The sequence below is a fragment of the Schistocerca serialis genome, chromosome 4, assembly GCF_023864345.2.
Source record: "Schistocerca serialis cubense isolate TAMUIC-IGC-003099 chromosome 4, iqSchSeri2.2, whole genome shotgun sequence".
NCBI classification, from domain to species: Eukaryota; Metazoa; Arthropoda; class Insecta; order Orthoptera; family Acrididae; genus Schistocerca; species Schistocerca serialis.
Genome location: NC_064641.1, coordinates 792,467,979 through 792,492,369, shown reverse-complemented (window position 1 = coordinate 792,492,369; position 24,391 = coordinate 792,467,979).

Genomic DNA, 24,391 nt, shown 5'->3' with positions numbered 1-24,391 from the left:
TGAATAGGATTGGGGAGAAGAGAAGTTTGTGGCACAACTTGACCAGAAGAAGGGATCGGTTGGTAGGACATGTTCTGAGGCATCAAGGGATCACCAATTTAGTATTGGAGGGCAGCGTGGAGGGTAAAAATCGTAGAGGGAGACCAAGAGATGAATACAATAAGCAGATTCAGAAGGATGTAGGTTGCAGTAGGTACTGGGAGATGAAAAAGCTTGCACAGGATAGAGTAGCATGGAGAGCTGCATCAAACCAGTCTCAGGACTGAAGACCACAACAACAACAACAACCCACCAAAAATTCATATTGCGTAGTGTTCTTTACTGAGTAACGCGGTCGAAGCCACGACGGGTAAATTGCTAGTTTATTATAAATCTTTTTGTAGGGAAGAGTCAAGGAAAAATATCTGTAGAACCTGGTGGGTTAGATGGTATATTTAAATAAGTTTAAAGAACAGTTGATAAATTCCTATAAAATAGGCGCCTACTACATTATAGTTGTAAAACTGAGTAAATTTGAAACATTTTGTAAAAAAATATTTGCTTACTATCATTTCTTTGCCTTTTTAAAAAGAGCCAATGTTGATTAATTGGCTCTGAGCACTATGGGACTCAACTGTTGTGGTCATCAGTCCCCTAGAACTTAGAACTACTTAAACCTAACTAACCTAAGGACATTACACGCACCCATGCCCGAGGCAGGATTCGAACCTGCGACCGTTGCAGCAGCGCGGCTCCGGACTGTAGCGCGTAGAACCGCACGGCCACCGCGGCCGGCTGTTGATTAATTGTCTTGAACTCTCTTCATAGCAAATTCCTCTTGACACATGCACTGACTATAGCTTTGTTATACGAAACTAAAAATTAAGATAGACTCCCTTCGAACTGGACCTGGAAAGCCCAACAGTATCGACCGACCGCCGCGTCATCCTCAGCCGAAATGAGTTACCGGATACGGATACGGAGGGGCATTCAGGGCGCTCTCCCGGCTGTTGTCGGTATTCGTGACCGCAGCTGCTACTTCTCAATCAAGCAGCTCCTCGATTGGCCTCTCAAGGACCGAGTACACCCCACTTGGCAAAAGCGGTCGGCAAACTCGGAAGGTCACCCATCCAAGTGCTAACAGAGCCCGACAGCGATTAACTTCCATGAGTTAACGGTAACCGGTGTTACCATTGCGGCAGGGTCGTTGGCATTATTATACCAAAACCGATCTGTATGTGAGCGCCGCGTGGCGCTCGGTTGTCAGCAGTCTGCCACCTAGGCATCCCTCCGACAAATTTAACAGCAAAACCAAGAAGGTTCGTGTTTATCTACCCCCCTCCTTTATCACTCGTGGCCGTACCGAGACAGTTCATTAAACCTTGAAATATTCGCTTTTTGGTGAATGACATAAGCGAATTTGATTTACTGGCACGTTAGTAAATTCTTAAAACCATTAATTCTTGCTGCACAATAGCTTTTGGTGTGTGTAATTAGTTAAGCTTGCAATTACAGGGTGGTCCATTGATCGTGACCGGGCCATATATCTCGCGAAATAAGCGTCAAACGAAAAAACTACAAAGAACGAAACTTGTCTAGCTTGAAGGGGGAAACCAGACGGCGCTATGGTTGGCCCGCTAGATGGCGCTGCCATAGGTCAAACGGATATCAACTGCGTTCATTTAAATAGGAACCCCCATTTTTATTACATATTCGTGTAGTACGTAAAGAAATATGAATGTTTTAGTTGGACCACTTTCTTCGCTTTGTGATAGATGGCGCTGTAATAGTCACAAACATATGGCTCACAATTTTAGACGAACAGTTAGTAACAGGTAGGTTTTTTGAATTAAAATACAGAACGTAGGTACGTTTGAACATTTTATTTCGGTGGTTCCAATGTGATACATGTACCTTTGTGAACTTATCATTTCTGAGAACGCATGTTGTTACAGCGTGATTACCTGTAAATACCACATTAATGCAATAGATGCTCAATATGATGTCCGTCAACCTCAATGCATTTGGCAATACGTGTAACGACATTCCTCGCAACAGCGAGTAGTTCGCCTTCCGTAATGTTCGCACATGAATTGGCAATGCGCTGACGGATGTTGTCAGGCGTTGTCGGTGGATCACGATAGCAAATATCCTTCAACTTTCCCCACAGAAAGAAATCCGGGGATGTCAGATCCGGTGAACGTGCGGGACATGGTATGGTGCTTCGACGACCAATCCACCTGTCATGATATACGCTATTCAATACTGCTTCAACCACACGCGAGCTAAGTGCCGGACATCCATCATGTTGGAAGTAAATCGCCATTCTGTCATGCAGTGAAACATCTTGTAGTAACATCGGTAGAACATTACGCAGGAAATCAGCATACATTGCACCATTTAGACTGCCATCGATAAACGATGTACACGACGATCAAAGTCGTCGCCATGCAATTCCTGGTGCATAGAAATATGGTACGGGTGCAATCGATGTTGCTGCAGCAGTCTCAACACCGACGTTTTTGAGATTCCCGATTCTCGCGTAATTTGTCTGCTACTGATGTGCGGATTAGCCGCGACAGCAGCTAAAACACCTGCTTGGGCATCATCATTTGTTGCAGGTCGTGGTCGACGTTTCACATGTGGCTGAACACTTCCTATTTCCTTAAATAACGTAACTATCCGGCGAACGGTCCGGACACTTGGATGATCTCGTCCAGGATACCGAGCAGCATACATAGCACCCGCCGTTGGGCATTTTGATCACAATAGCCATACCATACATCAACACAATATCGACCTTTTCCGCAATTGGTAAACGGTCCATTTTAACACGGGTAATGTGTCACGAAGCAAATACCGTCCGCACTGGCGGAATGTTACGTGATACCACGTACTTATACGTTTGTGACTATTGCAGCACCATCTACCACAAAGCGAAAGAAGTGGTCCAACTAAAACATTCGTATTTCTTTACGTACTACACGAATATGTAATAAAAATGTGGGTTCCCATTTAAAAAAACGCAGTTAATATCCGTTTGACCAATGGGAGCGCCATCTAGCGGGCCAACCATAACGCCATCTGGTTTCCTCCTTCAAGCTAGACGAGTTTCGTTCTTTGTAGTTTTTTCGTTTGATGCTTATTTCGTGAGATATTTGGCCCGGTCACTATGAATGGACCACCCTGTATATATTCGATTAAGGATGTCATTTTTTGTCAACTAAGACTCAGAAATTGAAATTCCTTTTGAAAAAAGTATACGAGGGGGGGGGGGGGGGGGAATCCCCAGGGAATCCCCACTGTCTCCAACGACGGTGATGCACAAGAACACGATGTGCAACAAATGTCAAATGGGCATGAATTGTCCTACATGCTTGGATATCCAACTGGTTAACATTTCAGCGTAATTGCACAATGTAGGCAGGAGTTTGTTTGTTTGTTTGTTTGTGAGAAGATGATTTTATGCTTCGTCATAAAGAAAAACGTTTACCTACAGGAGTCGGAATTCGGCAGCAGCAGGATCGTGGCCTATCGAGATTGTGGTTTGTCTTCCCGCGATATTGTTGCTCGCGTTGGTCGTGTTCCCACAAATGCGAATATGGAATCGAAGGGCTCATGATGGCCATACCCTACGCATTGCAGTATCTTAGTGGCCACACAGGTGCATAAGTTCGTAGCCTTATTGTTTTGTATGTTAGTGTCCCGGTTGCTGTGGGTTTATTTATTGACTGTCATTTTTTATTCGTAGTTCACTGTTGCTATTTGAGTTTACATATTGTTATTTTGTCGTCTGTAGATAGTGATTGAAGATGTGACACCAGGAAATGGATTGCCGAGTGGAGAAATCGGAAAATTTCTGACATGTTCTTCGGTTTGAGTTTAATAGAGGGGTGACAACAGCAGAGGCAACCAGAAACAGCTGCGCCGTGTGTGGGAATAATGCCACTGGACAGAGCACGGCAAGAGAATGCTTTTCTCATTTCAAGGAGGACTGCTTTGACATTAGCGACTCTCTACGTTTAGGAAAATGGTTCAAATGGCTCTGAGCACTATGGGACTCTTCTGAGGTCATCAGTCCCCTAGAATTTGGAGCTACTTAAACCTAACTAACCTAAGGACATCACACGCATCCATTCCCGAGGCAGGATTCGAACCTGCGACCGTAGCGGTCACGCGGTTCCAGACTGTAGCGCTTAGAACCGATCGGCCACTCCGGCCGGCGTTTAGGAAAACCTTCGGTTTTGATAAAGATTGTTTAAACTTCTTAATCCAAAATGAACCATGTTATTGTACTCGAGTACTGGCAAATGTGACAAACTGCGATCATTTCACCATCGTGCGACATTTGCATGCAATGGAGAAGGTTCAAAAATCGGATGTGTGGGTATCACATGCTCTAAGCTGAAACCGCAAGAAATCTGTGGGTGGCCATTTGTGCATCTCTGCTCGCTCATCATCAATTGTCTTGTGAACAACACCGACTATTCCTATCCTGTATCGTCACTGGTGATGATAAGTAGAGTCTTTATGCTAACATAAAGAGAAGACAGGAGTGGTTGAGCCCAAAAAGCAGCAACTCCCTGTACAAAGACCTGTCCGCATCCACAAAAGATAATGTTATTCGTCTGGTGGAACAGCGACGGTGTTGTGTACTACGAATTGCTTCGCCGATTTATGACCATCAGTGCTGACATTTATTGTTAACAACTGAGACGTTCCGCGGACGACGTCCAAAAACAACGACCAGGAAGGCTACGAGGAGTGACGCTCGTCCGCATTCTGTTAGACTGACAAAAAACACTATACAGAAACTGGGTCGGGAAGTCATTCCGTGCCCAATTTATTCACCTGATACTGCGGCTTCATATTTTCACCTTTTCCACTCTTTGTCGAACACGCTTCAAGAACTACCTTTCGGATGAAAATGGGCTCCGAATATGGCTCGACGAGTTTTTGGCCTCAAAACTTTGTCATTTCTACAGTCGTAGAGTCGGAAAGTTACAGCAATGTTGGCAGATTGTTGTAAATAGTGAAGGAGAATGTGTTATGGATAACCAAGGTCTCTATTATGTATATCTGCACTACTGGCCATTAAAATTGCTACACCAAGAAGAAATGCCGATGATAAACGGGTATTCATTGGACAAATATATTATACCAGAACTGACATGTGATTACATTTTCACGCAATTTGGGTGCATAGATCCTGAGAAATCAGCACCCAGAACAACCACCTCGGGCCGTAATAACGGCCTTGATATGCCTGGACATTGAGTCAAACAGAGCTTGGATGGCGTGTACGGGTACAGCTGCCCATGCAGCTTCAACACGATACCACACACAGTTCATCATGAGTAGTGACTGGCGTATTGTGACGAGCCAGTTGCTCGGCCACCATTGAGCAGACGTTTTCAATTGGTGAGAGATCTGGAGAATGTGCTGGCCAGGGCAGCAGTCGAACATTTTCTGTATCCAGAAAGTCCCGTACAGGACCTGCAACATGCGGTCGTCCATTATCTGCTGAAATGTTGGGCTTCGCAGGGATCGAATGAAGGGTAGAGCCACGGGTCGTAACACATCTGAAATGTAACGTCCACTGTTCAAAGTGCCGTCAATGCGAACAAGAGGTGACCGAGACGTGTAACCAATGGCAGGCCATACCATCACGCCGGGTGATATGCCAGTACGGCGATGACGAATACACGCTTCCAATGTACGTTCAACACGATGTCGCCAAACACGTATGCGACCATCATGATGCTGTAAATAGAACCTCGATTCATCCGAAAAAATGACATTTTACCATTCGTGCACCCAGGCTCGTCGTTGAGTACACCATCGCAGGCGCTGCTGTCTGTGATGCAGCGTCAAGCTGATAGTCCAAGCTGCTGCAAACGTCGTCGAACTGTTCGTGCAGATGGGTTTTGTCTTGCAAACGTCCCCATCTGGTGACTCATGGATCGAGTCGTGGCTGCACGATCCGTTATAGCCATGCGGATAAGATGCCTGTCATCTCGACTGCTAGTGATACGAGGCCGTTGGGATCCAGCACGGCGTTCCGTATTACCCTCCTGAACACACCGATTCCATATTCCGTAACAGTCATTGGATCTCGACCAACGCGAGCAGCAACGTCGCGATACGATAAACCGCAATCGCGATAGGCTCAATCCGACCTTTATCAAAGTCGGAAACGTGATGGTAAGCATTTCTCCTCCTTACATGAGGCATCGCAACAACGTTTCACCAAGCAACGCAGGTCAACTGCTGTTTGTGTATGAGAAATCGGTTGGAAACTTTCCTCATGTCAGTGCGTTGTAGGTGTGAATGCTCTGAAAAGCTAATCATTTGCATATCACTCCATCTTCTTCCTGTCGGTTAAATTTCGCGTCTGTAGCACGTCATCTTCGTGGTGTAGCAATTTTAATGCCCAGTAGTGTATTTTTACGGAAAAACGCTACGAACTTATGCACCAACGTAATGTAATTCGCTAGGCCGTGAAACATAGTGCAGCCACGTCACATAGCTTGGGTCGGCAACTGGATTTTGTTTGGTGCTAGATAAGGATGCACACGTACAGTGTGAAGACGTCTGGATGATGATGAAGATGATGTTTGGTTTGAGGGCGCTCAACTACGCGGTTATCGGCGCCCATATAAATTCCCAACCTTTGCTCAGTCCAATCTCGCCAATTTCAGGAATGATGATGAAATGATGAAGACAACACAAACCACCCAACCATCTCGAGGCAGGTGAAAATCCCCGACCCCGCCTGGAATCGAACCCGGGACCCCGTGCTCGGGAAGCGAGAACGCGACCGCGAGACCACGAGCTGCGGACAAGACGTCTGGAGAACCACTATCAGTACTGTGACCGTGGCTGCGGCTTCGCTTGGAGCGGCAGCAAAGAGAGGCGCGCCGACATTGGTGCGCCCAAAGACAGCACTGGACACGGGAGCGGTGGTACGTCGTCTTTTCAAACGAGTCCCGATTCCGCATACAGCATCATGACGGTCGTATCCGTGTGTGGAGGCTCCGAGGAGAACGAATGTTGCCACATAGCATACATCATCGTCATACGGGCCCAACACTTGGAATTTGGTATGAGTTGCTATTGGGTACTCAGTACTATAACTTCTGATTCGCTTAGCCAGTTATTTGGACATTAGCCACTACGTTTCAGACGTGATACGGCTGATGTCTTCGAGATCTCCGAGGCACTATATTTCAACAAGACAACTCAAGACTGCATATGGTCAGTTTTGTCTTGACCTACACTGAGGGGATAAAAGTCATGGGACAGCGGTATGCACATATGCAGATGGCGGTAGTATCGCGTACACAAGGTATAAAAGGACAGTGCGCTGCCGGAGATATCACTTGTACTCAGGTGATTCACGTTCAAAGATTTCCGACGTGATTATGGCCACACGACGGGAATTAACAGACTTTGAACACGGAATGGTCGATGGTGCTAGACGCATGGGTCATTACATTTTGGAAAACTTTAGGGAATTAAGTATTCCAAGATCCACGTGTCAAGAGTGTGCAAAGAGCACCAAATTTCAGGCATTACCTCTCACCACCGACAACGCAGAGGTCGATGGCGTTCACTTAACGACCGAGAGAAGTGGCGTTTGTGTAGAGTAGTCAGCGTTAACGAACAAGCAACACTGCATGAAATAATCGCGGAAATCAATATGGGACGTACGACGCACGTATTCTTTAGGACATTGCGGCGAAATTTGGAGTTAATGGGCTATGGCAGCAGACGACCAACGCGAGTGCCTGTGCTAACAGTACGACATAGCCTGCAACCCCTCTCTTGGTCTCGTAACCATACCAGTTGGACGCTAGACGACTGGAAAACCGTCACCTGTCAGATGACTCCCGGTTTCAGTTGGTAAGAGCTGACGGCGAGGTTCGGGTGTGGCGCAGACTGAGCGAAGCCGAGGAACCAAGTTGTCAACAAGGCACTGTGCAAGCTGGTGGTGGCTGCATAGTGGTGGGCTGTGTTTGCATGGAATGGTTTGGGTTCTCTGGTCCAACTGAACCGATCATTGACTGGAAATGGTTATGTTCGGCTACTTGGAGACCATCTGCAGCCATTCGTGGACTACATATTCCGAAATAACGATGAATGGATGCCAATGCGCTATGCCATCGCGTCCCAGTTGTTTGCGATTGGTTTGAAGATCATTCTGGAGAGTTTGGGTGAATTATTTGGTCACCCAGGTCGCCCGACGAGAATCCCATCGAACATTTATGGGACCTATTCGAGAGGTCAGTTCGTGCACAAAATCTTGCACCGTCAGCACTTTCGCGATTATGGACGGCTATGGAGGCAGCGTGGCTCAATATTTCAGATGGGGACTTCCAAGGATTTTTTGAGTCTATCCCACGTCGAGCTGCGGGCAAAAGCAGGTCCTACACGGTATTAGGAGGTATACCATGACTACCGTCACCTGAGTGTATATCGATACGGATGTTGTTCGACTGTTGCCCTGGGCTCCACATCCTACCGACCTTTCACCTGCTGAAAACATCTGGCCATGAGTTGCCGAGACATTGGCACACCACACATTAACCAGCGTTAGATCGTTGTACTCGTCTCTTAGGGAACATTTGAATGCCACTACGAAAATCAAATTGTTCCATTTACAAATCCGTAATGGCTTCAATCTGCGCAGTGAGACTGAATGTATAGAATAATTTTTTGAGCTCTGTTTGTGTCCAGAATGATACGTTCCTGCATACTTGACAAAAATTAAACGGAAGAACTGAAAAAAAGAAATATCAGTTTAACGATGTCCTTTAAGTGAGACCCTTCTTCAACGATTGCTGTTCCAATAGTAAGACGGCCGCATTAACTCACTGTAACAACAGATAGCGAATACATGGGTACTCATCTCTTAGCTGCAAGTCTCAAACCAGGAAAATGCTGGTTTTCGGGATTTTTTAAAAAAAATGTATCTTCCAGTGTTTATTGGAAGTTAAAACTGAGCGTTTAGATTTTAAGCGACGATAACTACGAGTGGTAAATATGGGCAGGTTTCATCATGACGAGTCTGATTATTTCCTGGCTAGAATCTTTGTGTATGGTTATTAAAGGTAGGCTATTTGAAATCCGTCTGTACAACTAACAGAAAATACGTACAGATGTCACCACTCAAGTTTCGTTTTATCTATCTAAAACATCGTCAGTGTGATCGAAATGACCATATATACAGATCTGGTTTGCTTTCTATATACAAAAACAGTTCGATACAAAAATGGTGCGGTTTTACTTACGGCATTTTATGTCTGTTTTTTCTTACATTAGGATGTGTCGTCTGCTTTCACATTTTTCAAGTATTCCTTCGTCTGACACTGATAATGTTTTATTGCTTAATCTGATGTTGGTTTGCAACACTACTCATTCCTTGGCGTAAAATGCGACAGAGGACCAAGTATTTCCTACTTGCAGTTTTACCTTTACGTTTTTAATTTCTCATTCATCGCAATTTCTTTTGAATTTTTTGTTTCCTTTTCTGTCTGTGTGCTATGTTTTTAATTTGTTGTTTCATTAATTCTGTACTGAGCCCTGTATTTGCATTACAGTAGCCGTTTATTTCTTCTGGGGTGACACTATACGCCGGCCGCGGTGGCCGTGCGGTTCTGGCGCTGCAGTCCGGAACCGCGGGACCGCTACGGTCGCAGGTTCGAATCCTGCCTCGGGCATGGGTGTGTGTGACGTCCTTAGGTTAGTTAGGTTTAAGTAGTTCTAAGTTCTAGGGGACTTATGACCTAAGATGTTGAGTCCAATAGTGCTCAGAGCCATTTGAACCATTTTGAGACTATACTCAGATTACTTGATGATATCCTCTGTTGTTAATTTGCTGGTGTTCATTCCTTATCACTTACTATTAGTGTTAAGTTTGTAAGACTGACAAGTTGTGGACACAAACGATATGTACATCTGTCTTTATTGTTTTGAGGTTTCTATGGTGCTTTTTGAAGTCTGCAATTTTCTTTTTGCGCTATGGATTATTTTACCTATCGCCCTGCGTGTGCAACATTCGAATTTTTCCATAAGTGATGAGAAAGCAGTGCGATTGTTTAATTCTTGTGCTGTCTGAAAATGGATTTCATATAATTACCGTTTTTGTTGTTTTTTTAATGTAATGATTTAATTTAGTGTCTCACTCAACATTTGGGGCAATTTGTCTGGCTACGTTCACTGCCTTCGAACTATTTTTGGTCTTTGCGTTTGTGTAATTTAATATAATATCTTTACGTTCACAGTAGTTCGAGCGGAAAAATGATCCTATCGGAGCACCAAAAACGCGAATATGTCCATGTTTAAAAAAGACTCTGACTGAAAAGTTTGGTACCAGCTGCCTCATTCTTCTTTCCTCAGCACCATTAAATTTTTTTCTAAAATGTGTGACATGCGAACTTCTCGCGGTGCAACTCACTTCTGACTCCCACTATCTTCCCTCAATGCTCATTCGCTCACACCCACTAGACCATCGGTATAAGTCGTTCATACCCATCCACTCCCACTTGCTCATTCTCACTCACTCATTCAATACATCTCATTGACATTATCTCTTTGTGTCTTTCCAACTGTCACTGTCTCCTGTCCCACATCCACAGTCTCCTTCGTTCTGTCGCACTACTACTCTCTCTTCTCACTGTGACTGTCACCCTCTTGCTCTCTGTTACTGCTGTATCTCATTAATTCTTTCCCACTGTTGCTACCTCTTCTTACTGCCACTATCTCTATCTTCCTTGTTGTCACCGTCATAGAGTCTGTCTCTCTTTATTCTGACTCTCACCCATTTCCACTTTCTCCTTCTCTTCACTCCTCTCTCACTGGCGGAGTCTCCTTCACTCTTTTCCTGGCACTGTTCTGTCACAGTCAGCTAGGTTCCACTGTAACTGTGTCTCTTTCTCTCATATTGCCATTGTCTCCTTCGCTCTTCCTACACCTCAATCAATGTCTACTATTTACCTTTCCGTCGGTCTCCCACTGTCACTGCGTCCTTCTCTCTCAAGATAAGAAAGCGTGAATATGTTCGCATGCCGAAAGGCCTGAGGGAGGTAAACGAGACAGTTGATACGCCACTTTTCAGTCAGTGTTTTTAAACAGGAGCCTATTCGCATTCTCTATGCTCCGATAGGAGCTTTTTATCCGTTGGTTCCCTTCTTTTTCCCGCTACAGCAGGGCATGTTCCTCATACGAAAAGAAGCAAATGGACCAATAAAATTTTGGTGCTTTACTTCTGTGAAACAGAAGTAACACAAAACTAATTTTACTACTCAGACCGGATTTTACGTGCACAAAAATTTTACATGTGCCTCAGAGCTAAACATGGGGGTTCCCAGAAAACATCTGATGACAATGGAGACACTTTACAGCACATTTCTCCGTGTTAAATCGCTTTATAAAATACATTTTCACGTCATACCTGATTTTACATGCGTATTTCACGTGCGCAAGTAGCGAAACTTTGATAAAGATATCAAGAAAATTTTAAAGGCTGTACGAGATCAGGATCTTAGGAAAATTTCGTAAAAATTTCAGCCATTTTCTGTGCATAACTGTCGGTCATGAAATCAGCCGCTCGGCTTCGGAACTGAAAAAAGCACGTTTTTGAGGTCTTTCTCCATAAAGCTTAAAGATTTTTGAAAACAGGAAGATGACACTTCTAGATAAATGCCTAGACAGCACACTGTTAAAATTTGAGCAATTTTCTATCGTTATTTACTATTTAGACAGGATGACAAACTCGACGTTGTCCGAGTATTGATTTTCCAATATTCTATTAAAAATGAAAAACAAACTAACTGTATTTGTGGTGTAATATCTCTGACAGTTTCTGTACGCTGGGTGCAACTGCTTCACGTGTCTACAACATGATTTTGTAAACGTTTCATGGCAACGCCTCTTCAAAGCTCTATAGACGAAGACTGTTTTCGCCTGCAGCCGTATGCACTTCGCCGTTGAAACATGTGAAAAGGGCTGCCAAGTGTCAGGGATTTCCGTAAATTGACTCGCCTGTAAGAATGTCTTAGTAGTAAAGAATAAATGAAGGGGTGGGGCCGGCCGGAGTGGCCGTGCGGTTCTAGGCGCTACAGTATGGAGCCGAGCGACCGCTATGGTCGCAGGTTCGAATCCTGCCTCGGGCATGGATGTGTGTGATGTCCTTAGGTTAGTTAGGTTTAATTATTTCTAAGTTCTAGTAGACTTATGACCTCCGAAGTTAAGTCACTTAGTGCTCAGAGCCATTTGAACCATTTTTTTTGAAGGGGTGGGAATGATATAGACCAAAAAAAAAAACTTTTTGTTCTCATACATTACGGAACTAGTCTTTTCCGTGTGTGAAACAGCCCAAAGCCATAGTAAAATAGGCTTGCAAAGAAGACGTTGTTTCCATGTTTAACCAAAAAAGAAGATTCTCGAAAAGAAATGGTTAGTTCTGATGAGCCGGCCGCGGTGGTCTCGCGGTTCTAGGCGCTCAGTCCGGAACCGTGCGACTGCTACGGTCGCAGGTTCGAATCCTGCTTCGGGCATGGATATGTGTGATGTCCTTAGGTTAGTTAGGTTTAAGTAGTTCTAAGTTCTAGGGGACTGATGACCACAGATGTTAAGTTCCATAGCGCTCAGAGCCATTTGAACCATTTTTTTTTAGTTCTGATGAAAAGCACTCATCCGCTGGAAGCAGTTATTGTCCCTCTGATGAATATTCATACGAAAATGACGTGGTAAGTCGAAAATACTTAATTTTTTAAACAATACAAACATTGAGGATTATGTTCGTATGTCACTACAATGTTATTTCGTAATTCTATTATTTACACACTAATTAAAATACATATGTGCGAATTATAAACAAATTCTACTCTTCCTATTAATTAATGCATTGTTATTCATATTTTTAATATTATATGCCTATTTGTACACTATATTAACGTATGTTATATCTGTCAAAGTGACTTCGGTCTTTTTCATTCCGAATATTTTGTTTGACTTAGAATGGTGACAAATGTAAAATGTTTCCAGGGTTATCACCTGCTAAAGCATCTAAAGGCAGAAAAAAGTAGAAATATTAACAGTTAGAAACAGTAAAATGTAAAGGTCGTAGAAATTCTGCTAGAGAATACATTACTGATAAAACAGGACAAATTATTGGTGCTAAAATTCGTGGCCCTGGATGTACATGTAAAAATAAGTGTTGGAGCAAACCTCATGAATGTATAGACCAGATATTCCATTCTTTCTGGGATATGTGTGACTTCAGTTGTCAAAATAATTACCTTCTGAGTAATATTAAGATAGAACAAGTGCAATGGAGGTAACTATGATTAATGGAAATCACAAATTAAATTTTTATATTACGTACTTTTTTACAGATGAAAGTGTTACTTTGATTGATTAACATATTTTTTCGGGCACAAAAAAAAAAAAAAAATAAATAAATAAATAAATAAAATAAAAAATAAAAATGCGCAGTTTCTCGACGAATGGTTGCTTTTCTGTACCAAGTTAAGGTAATGATAATAAAGCGGAAACAATATAACGAATACAGAACGTAAATAACTGCAACATGCATAGCGGTAGACAAAAATGTGCTTCGCGTTTATTCCAACGTAACCGATTTGCACACACATTCCGACAACTGTTACGTGCTCAGTATGGGTTGTGACCACCTCTGGCAGCAATAGAGGCCTGACAACGACGGTGCATGTTGTGAACGATGTCATTAATTTCGTATCCCGCATGGAAGGCGGCGCGTGGGTAGAAGCAGGGAAAGGTAATACACGTCGGTGCTGCAGTATGAATACAGATCACCTTTACTCAAGCAAGAAGAATACATAACCTTGCCAGGAGGTGCGAAGTGTCCCGGCCGTCTGCTGTCGATGAAACGGGGAGAATTGGTAGCGGTGCTCGTAGAGCTCTCCAGCGCCGGCTAGAGGGCACTGTCGTCGGTGTCTGTCGTACTGCCAACCTAAGCCGTGGCATCGTAGCTATCGATACCACAATTAATCTCATGTTGTGGCAATGACGCCCATTCTTCCTGCAGAGATGCTCGCAAGTCTTGGAGAGTGGTTGGTGGATGCTGATGTGATGCAATCCTTCTCGCTAGTGCGTCCTAGACACTCAGATCGGGAGAACGAGTAGGCCACGCCATGCGTGCAGTATCTTCCGTTTCAGAGAAAACATCGACTTCCTGTGCTCTATGAGACCAATCATTATCGTCCACCAGTACGAACTCTGACCCACAGCACCTCGCAACAACTGCACATGAGACCCCAAGATGTCGTCACGGTACTTGATTCTCCCGTGTTCGAGTGGTCAACAAAATCCCTGCCCACACCATTATGGATCCTCCTCGATATCGCTTTCTTTCTACAATGTTTGGGTGCCGAAATCGTGTTCCACGTTCCCTCTAGATGCGAATCCGTCGAGAGTCAGACTAAATCAGGAATCATCTGTGAAAAGAACAATGACCACTGTTTGACCATTCAGGTGGCATGTTGACGACTCCACTCTACACGGTCCCTTCTGTGAACACGCGTCAGAGGTAGCCATACAGCAGGTCTCCGAGAATAAAGGCCACTCTGCCGAATCCTTCGGTACACCGTTTGCCTCGATATAGGCATCCAGTGAATACTGTGAAGTCAGATGCCAACTGTCGTTCAGTGCTAAGACGGTACCGTCGTGCCCTTACAGCCAAATAACGGTCCTCTCAGATGTCATACGTGTCGGTGCTCCCCTCGTTTTCGGGATACCGTTTCGGTCTACATAAACTATAGCCATATCCGAGAAACATTCACACTAAGCAATAGGGCTACACCAGTTTGCGACTGTCGTGCTTCCATTTTTCCTATGGCCCTTTACCGCAGATAGTCTGGTAGGCGTATGCTTTGTGCCACACTGCACTGTCTGTGGCTGTCTACACAGCGATTTTGTGTGTGGGGCTATCCGGCAAGCACTACCCCCGTTTTATAGGTGCCCTGACGTTTTCACTGTCATGGTTGTCCATTGACTGGAAGGTCACCTTCTGCGCAAAACACGATCGTACGGATATCTGTTGACAGTCCGTGTGATTATATCGTGAATTAGACACAGGACGGGGAAATAACTGTTTGTTGCTTTAATTCTGGATACCAATGTATTTTGGTATGCAGAGAAGCTTTTTTATTTTTGGATGAGCTCCAGAACAATCAAAGACAACCTAAGAACTTACAGAAATGCTTGCGTGATGGTCACTGCACTTCTCCGAAAGATGGAATAGGTACCTAAAGATTACATTAGTATTGCTTCCCGGAAAGCCATAACAGTGTTTTATTATGTTTTTTTTTCTTTAAGCATCATATTCAATCAAAAATTCACTAATTACCCCTAACTGGGCATTTGACTTTAAAACGAGCTTTTCTTTGTTTCCAAGAAGAAAGGGGAACCCATGAAGAAAAATTCTAGCAGAAGCTGTTAAGAAAGTAATGCCCCACAAGCAAAAGTTTCTAAATTTCGAGATATTTTCAACAACGATTTTAACAGCCGTTTTAAACTGACTCGTTCCGACACATGTCATGCTTGTGATGAATTTAAAATTCAAATTGAAAATGCACAATTGGCCAATTCTGAAGATATGATCAGAAGATTAAAAACTGAAAGGGACCTACAACACGTCAAAGCATATGCAGGACAAAATACCACTACAAAACTTCCCATGTTAGCTAGAGAAAATCCCGAGGAACATCTTACAATAGCCCTTGATCTACAACACACCTTCCTAACACCGCGACTGAATTCTGGGCCTGCATCCTATAAGAGAAAATAATGGACGTATAAATCAGGTATTCATGATTGTGGGTCTGTAAAGGGCCATATGTTCGTGTGGAGTGAATATGATGCAAAGCATGGCTCTGATGCGATAGGAAGCTGTCTGGAAAAATTCCAGAAATAGCACATTCTCAAGCAAACATTCTTCCCATCATTAGCGATAATTGTAGAGCCAGAGGTAAAAGCTGTGCAATTGTGTCACTAGAGAGAGCACTAGTGCAATCAGGAAAACTTAAGGCTGTTCAACACTGGTTTCCACAAGTTGGGCACACACAATTGCTCAGTGACCGAGATTTTAGTCGAACTGAGAAGCATAAGAACAGAAACCTCATAGTATACATCCTTGACGATTGGGTTACAGTCATTAAAGATTCCTGCCAGGAAAGTTATTTCCAGTTATTAAAATGAAGTAAGCAGACTTTATAGATCTGACGCCTTTGCAGATAAATATTGCAAAGAAGGACAAAAATGATGATGGATCTCAGTTCTGATTTTCGGAAGCGACAGCTTTTCGTTTTGACGAAGGAGTGCCATCACATATAGAAGCGTGATGACTGGGTGTTGTGTGATGTCCTTAGGTTAGTTAGGTTTAAGTAGTTCTAAGTTCTAGGGGACTGATGACCATAGATGTTAAGTCCCATAGTGCTGAGAGCCATTTGAACCATTTTTGAACATTTAGAAGTGAAGTATCAATACACTGATTTCGAAGAATTCAGAACTGCAAATATCACTAGAAAAGGACGAGCACATCAGGAGATTCATTCATTCCAACTATCAAGGTAATATTTAAAACCCATTCCAATTTGCGAGAAAAAAACTGAAAGATGTTATGTCATTAATGATATACACACCCACCAGATGTTTCGAAGGTATATTCCAGGATTCAGACTGAAACAAAGGAAGAAAAGAAGAAAATGATACAGAGGTGATAGACATTGGTTATATGGTTTGAAAAATTGTAGTCACAGTCGTTCTAATTAGTATTATATGTTGATGTTCACAATTTTGTAAACATCCTCTTCTTTTGGTATGGGACAGAAGCTAAAGCCAAATGTTTTATCACGCAGCATTAAAATATTCTTTATTAGCACTTTGTAACATTTTTCACAAAATAACTATTCACACATGCACGAGTATATTTGGACATTGGAGAAATAAACTACTCGTGCTGGATACCCAGAAAAACTGATATGTGATTTACGGATTTATTCCAACTTTTAAAAGGCTCTCCTGACAAATACACATTTTGTGGCTTTGGATTATATCATTCTCACCTCTTCAAATGTATTAAAACTTCATGCATGATGCGGCATTTTTTAACGCATCTCAGTGTTTATGACGCCGTATATTTTGAACTATGTGTCGTACAACGATATATTTTTGTATGTACATTCAGTGCCATATGTGGCTAATGTCTGCAAAATGTGTTGCAAATAGAATTAGTAGCAAAGAAGTAATAAACATAAACGTCATGCAAAATGCGGCAGTTTTTCACCCATCTCAGTGATTATGACGTCATATCTCCTGAACTATGTGTGGTATCGTGACATACACTGTGTGATCAAAAGTATCCGGACACCCACAAAAATGCACATTTTTCATTTTAGGTGCATTGTGCTGCCACCTACTGCCAGGTACTCCATATCAGCGACCTCAGTAGTGAGAGAGCAGAATGGGGCGCTCTACGGAACTCACGGACTTCGAACGTGGTCAGGTGATTGGGTGTCACTTATGCCATACGTCTGTACGCGAGATTTCCACACTCCTAAATATTCCTACGTCCACTGTTTCCGATGTGATAGTGGGGTCGTGAAGGGACACGTACAGAACAAAACCGTAGAGGCCGACTCGTCTGTTGACTCACAGAGACCGCCGACAGTTGAAGAGCGTCGTAATGTGTAATAATCCAGGCAATCACACAGGAATTCCAAAGTGCATCAGGATGCACTGCAAGTACTATGACAGTTAGGCGGGAGGTGAGAGAAGTTGGATTTCATGGTCGAGCGGCTGCTCATAAGCCAAACATCACGCTGGTAAATGCCAAACGACGCCTCGCTTGGTGTACGGAGCGTAAACATTGGATGACTGAATAGTGGAAAAACGTTGTGTGGAGTGGCGAATCACGGTACACAACGTGGCGATCCGATGGCAGGGTGTGGGTATGGCGAATGCCCGGTGAACGTCACCTGCCAGCGTGTGTAGTACCAACAGTAAAATTCGGTGATGGTTGTGTTGTGGTCGTGTTTTTCATGGAGTGGCCTTGCACCCATCGTTGTTCAGCGTGGCACTATCACAGCACAGGCCTACATTGATGTTTTAAGCATCTCCATGCTTCCCACTGTTGAAGAGCAATTCGGGGATGGCGATTGCAGACTGGCTTGCACAGAGTGCTGACCTGAATCATATACACTCCTGGAAATGGAAAAAAGAACACATTGACACCGGTGTGTCAGACCCACCATACTTGCTCCGGACACTGCGAGAGGGCTGTACAAGCAATGATCACACGCACGGCACAGCGGACACACCAGGAACCGCGGTGTTGGCCGTCGAATGGCGCTAGCTGCGCAGCATTTGTGCACCGCCGCCGTCAGTGTCAGCCAGTTTGCCGTGGCATACGGAGCTCCATCGCAGTCTTTAACACTAGTAGCATGCCGCGACAGCGTGGACGTGAACCGTATGTGCAGTTGACGGACTTTGAGCGAGGGCGTATAGTGGGCATGAGGGAGGCCGGGTGGACGTACCGCCGAATTGCTCAACACGTGGGGCGTGAGGTCTCCACAGTACATCGATGTTGTCGCCAGTGGTCGGCGGAAGGTGCACGTGCCCGTCGACCTGGGACCGGACCGCAGCGACGCGCGGATGCATGCCAAGACCGTAGGATCCTACGCAGTGCCGTAGGGGACCGCACCGCCACTTCCCAGCAAATTAGGGACACTGTTGCTCCTGGGGTATCGGCGAGGACCATTCGCAACCGTCTCCATGAAGCTGGGCTACGGTCCCGCACACCGTTAGGCCGTCTTCCGCTCACGCCCCAACATCGTGCAGCCCGCCTCCAGTGGTGTCGCGACAGGCGTGAATGGAGGGACGAATGGAGACGTGTCGTCTTCAGCGATGAGAGTCGCTTCTGCCTTGGTGCCAATGATGGTCGTATGCGTGTTTGGCGCCGTGCAGGTGAGCGCCACAATCAGGACTGCATACGACCGAGGCACACAGGGCCAACACCCGGCATCATGGTGTGGGGAGCGATCTCCTACACTGGCAGTACACCACTGGTGATCGTTGAGGGGACACTGAATAGTGCACGGTACATCCAAACCGTCATCGAACCCATCGTTCTACCATTCCTAGACCGGCAAGGGAACTTGCTGTTCCAACAGGACAATGCACGTCCGCATGTATCCCGTGCCACCCAACGTGCTCTAGAAGGTGTAAGTCAACTACCCTGGCCAGCAAGATCTCCGGATCTGTCCCCCATTGAGCATGTTTGGGACTGGATGAAGCGTCGTCTCACGCGGTCTGCACGCCCAGCACGAACGCTGGTCCAACTGAGGCGCCAGGTGGAAATGGCATGGCAAGCTGTTCCACAGGACTACATCCAGCATCTCTACGATCGTCTCCATGGGAGAATAGCAGCCTGCATTGCTGCGAAAGGTGGATATACACTGTACTAGTGCCGACATTGTGCATGCTCTGTTGCCTGTGTCTATGTGCCTGTGGTTCTGTCAGTGTGATCATGTGATGTATCTGACCCCAGGAATGTGTCAATAAAGTTTCCCCTTCCTGGGACATTGAATTCACGGTGTTCTTATTTCAATTTCCAGGAGTGTAGAACACCTTTGGGATGTTTTGGAACGCCGACTTCGTGCCAGGCCTCACCGACCGACATTGACACCTCTCCTCAGTACAGCACTCTGTGAGAGAGTGGGCTGCCATTCTCCAAGAAACCTACCAGCATCTGATTGACCGTATGCCTACGAGAGTGGAAGCTGTCATCAAGTGTGGGCCAACACCATACTGAATTCCAGCATTACCGATGGAGGGCGCACCGAACTTGCAAGTCATTTTCAGCCAGGCGTCCGCATACTTTTGATCACACAGTGTAATTTTGTAGGTGCATTTAGCGCATATTCAGATAGTACCTGCGAAATTTAACGCGAACAGATTTAGTAGCACAGAAGTAATAAATTTAAACGTCATACATGATACGGCATTTTTCACGCATCTTATTGTTTATGACGTCACATCTCCTGAACTATGGTGGGTACGTGGTTCATCTGATAGCAATTATTGCCTGACAGTAAGGGATACGTGTATCAAGTTTGGTTGAAATCGGGCCAGCGGTCTAGGAGGAAATGTGAAACACGCATAAAAAAAAAAAAAAAAAAAAAAAAGTTCAAATGGCTCTGAGCACTATGGGCCTTAACATCTGAGGTCATCAGTCCCCTAGAACTTAGAACTACTTAAACTTAACTAACCTAAGGACATCACACACATCCATGCCCGAGGCAGGATTCCAACCTGCGACCGTAGCGGTCGCGCAGCTCCAGAGTGAAGCACCTAGAACCGCTCGGCCACTCCGGCCGGCCCACGCATCCACATACACATACTGTACACACATCCATTTTTATAATATGTACGGATTTCACCTCACACCTGATTTTACGTGTACAAGTAGAGTGCATCTTGGAAACGGATAAAGATATCATTAAATTTTCAAGGCTGTTCTAGATCTTAGGAATAGATGGTAAAAATTTTAACCATTTGGTGTGCATAGCCATTTTGGAATCCGCAGCTTGCTTTTAGACCAAAAACAATGTTTTCGGTGTGTTTCTCGATAACAGATAAAAGATTTTTCAAAATAGGAAGATGGTACTTCTAGATTCATGCCTAGATAATATACAGTTCAAATCTGAGCAATTTTCTGCAGTTAGTGATTTAGATATCCACCGCTGAGAGCGAAAAAGTGATGAAAGGCGCTTTTTTTTGGGTTTCATCAGGGGCCGTCTATAAATTCAATGGTGCCTCCATAAGCACCTTGAGGTGCACCTTAGACCACATATGATGTAAAAAGAACGAACCAATTCTCTCAATTTGCCTAACCTGGAGGAAGTGTGTAATATTGCAACTCTGACCCTGTGTTGTATGATAGTTACAGTAAGACGATCATTTCGTTGTGTACACAAATGATCCCTAGCCCAAGTTCTATCGAAAACATTTGACCCTACCTTTCTATCAACAATAGAATCAGAGGTATGAGCGCCGGAAAATCTCGTTTTTATGCTTTGCATTTTGAACATAATGATAATAACGCAATTAATATTATTGTCTGAATTGTTTCATACAGATTGAGATGAAAGTTCTGGAACTGATAGCAGAGGCCTAGTAGAAATGCTTGACAGCGCATTAAATTCACTTGTGTAGCTATTAGTATTTGTTGTCAAGAGAGTGTTGTTTTTCAAAACCAATATAAGATCAAGTAAAAAAAAAATCATCAATGCCATACAAAGGAATACCTGAAAAATACGAAAGTAGACCACACATCCTGATGTAAACGAAAATCAGATATAAAATTCCATAAGTAAAAAACACAGCTCAATGTCTCTGTAACGAATTGTGCTTAGTTCTTGAAAGGACACCGGTATTGTAGTTACGAGAGTTATTTGGAAAGTAAAGAACGATCGGTCGGGAAATTGAAAATACAGATGAGTTGGGCACTGTGTATAGTACGCCCGACGATTGCATCATGTCGCTCTTTACAGTTCTGAGCTCACAGTGAGAACGAAAATATGACTACAAAGTAGCGTCTCCCACCAAGTATGAGGGCCTGGCGAAAGATTTCGCCTGAAGCTATGCAATCCACATAACATAACTGTCATGCACTTCGTTCTACACGACAATTCTCGGCCGCACTCTGCAGGAGCAATGAAGATACTCCTGCAGCGTTTTCGATGGGAAGTGTTTGATCACCCACAACACAGCCCGTAATTGGCTACCCCTGAGGTTCATCTCTGCTCAAATGAACCGCTGGCTATGAAGACAATAATTTGACACAGACAACGAGCTGCAGTCCAGAGTAGAAAATTGTCGAAAAGCGCTGGCTCCTGTCTTCTATAACGTGGGAATTGAAACGCTGGTACAACGCTACGACAGTTGTCTAAGTCTAAGCGGAGTGTAGAGAAGTAGCTGGATGGTGTAGCTAACCGTTGCAAATAAAACAGTTTTGATTTTCACTGTGGTTTCCATTTCGCGACCTATCGTTCCTTACTTTCCGAATAGCCCTCGTATCTTTCTTCCCAGGCAACTGACGATGATTTTGATCGATAAAATGAAACGTGAATGATATGCATTTTCTATTAGTTGTACAGAAGGGTTTTTAAATATCTTGACTAATTTAAAGCAACTACAATGTACATCCACAAAGTTGCGATACTAACTTTATTAGCTGCGTACAAGCGACGTCAGCGCAGTTATTACGTTGGCAGCTTTGAACTAACAACGGTAAACAATAGATGTGCATTCGACCAGTCACGTGAGCAGGTAGTGTTAAGTAGCGGATGTGCAGCTCTAGAGTGTCAGCGCTGTCGGGTCACAAAAAACGCGTCTGAGTAACATCTCTATATCAGGTATTCAACAAGATTCTACAGAATGCTTTGAAAAAGAGAATAGTGTGTGCAAATGTTTGCTCCACACACCTTGACTTCGGAACGAAAACAACCACGTGTGTACTTCTGCCACATCACTGAAATTCAAAAGACGGACAATTCTTTTCCGGAGGAAGTCATCAGGGATGTCGAGACTTGGTGTTATCTATTCGAACCTACCACAAAATAACAAAGTGCAGAAATTCAGATAAAGTGTCAACACTTTGAGGACCTAACCGGCACTCAAGTCAGCGACAGAAGCTAGTCGAATAATATCCCAAAGATGGACTTTCTGTACAGTTTCACATGGTTGTATGAACGTTCTGTGCGTTGTGATGAAGTAGAGGGAGACTATGCAGAACGCTTGAAGCATTATAACCGCCCTGGGCGTGAACTGAAAACTGCCTCCCGCTCTTTTTCATTTCCTTCGGTCTCCCTCTATCCCTACCACCTCCACCACCACCACCTACATCCAACGACATAACAATGCAAATCTCCTGTTATACAGGGTGTATCAAATAGAATCATCCGATTTGGCACGTCTATATCCCTGAAACTAATAAACATATACAATGAATTTTGTTTTTTGATGAACGGGAAACTCAAAAAGTTTTTTCTCATACCTTTTCATGCGTGTTCAGTATGCCCCCCTTGAGATCAACGGCATATGTCAATGCAGTATTCAAATTGTTAGCACACTGCAGCAAACATGTCTTGAGTTACAGCTTCCACAGCTGCTGTTATGCGATGTCTCATTTCATTCATTGTTGTTGGCAACGGAGGCACATAAACAGAGCCTTTTATAAACGCCCACAAGAAATAATCACATACAGTCAGGTCCGGTGACTCTTCAGGCCAGTAATGTAAGACTGAATCACTTGGTCCGGTGCGACCGATCCACCGTTCAGTAATGCTTTTATTTAAAAGTTCCCGCACTTCCAGATGCCAGTGCTGCTGCTACCTAAAACTACCATGTAAGACTCGAGAGTTTGCTCTTTCCAACAGTACCTTATTAACGCATATACATGAAATAACATAATAAGTATGATTTTCTGAGGACAGTCCTCGGTTTTCATGCTTGCCCTCAATTCTTATAAACCTGTATGAGAACTACAAATGTCTTCAATGTGTTACTTTTTTGTCCTAAATTTTTGAAATTTTCCAGAATAACTGAAATAGGAAGAATTTACTGAACATTCTGGAACTTAACTGAATATGCCAGTGCTACCAAATCTGGCATCAATTACTTGTTTTTATTTAATTACAAGAGAATGGATTAATAAAGGTGGGGAATTATTTTCTGGTGCGAATGAATTTCTCCTTGACTTTATAGAAATTATGCTATACTGATGGGAGCCATGGCCACTCGCCAAACTAGGTCATCTGGATAATCGTGATGTTGTTTCGTTTCTGTTTTAAGCGAAAATTTTTTAGAATGATGAATAAATCCAATGTTCTTCAGCATCCACTTTCGTCAAAGAAGTAAAGCTTATTAATTAAGCTTTCCATAAGCTTTTGAAAACAATTCTATGTTTTAATTTTTCCTCTTATCTTCCTCATTTTCTCAATGTTTTCGCTGTTTCACTTGAAATTAATTTTTTCCTCCCTTTGCCGCCTACTCTTGCCTAATGCGAGGGTCGTTCAATAAGTAATGCCCCACATTTTTTCCTCAGAAAATATTTATTGTTAAGAGTCAGAATCTGATGACAATATACATCAACATGTCTTGTCCATGTCCTTATTTTCAACTCAGTGTCCACCAAGTTCTATGGTTGTACTCGAACTTTGTGGAAGAGCGTGTATTCCCTGCAGGTAAAAGCTCTTGTTCTTTAGCGTAGCCATGTTTTCATTGCATGACTGATACTCTCGTCATCTTCGAAGTGTGTTTCCCGTAGAGTATCTTTAAGCAGCCCAAAGAGATGGAAGTCCGATTG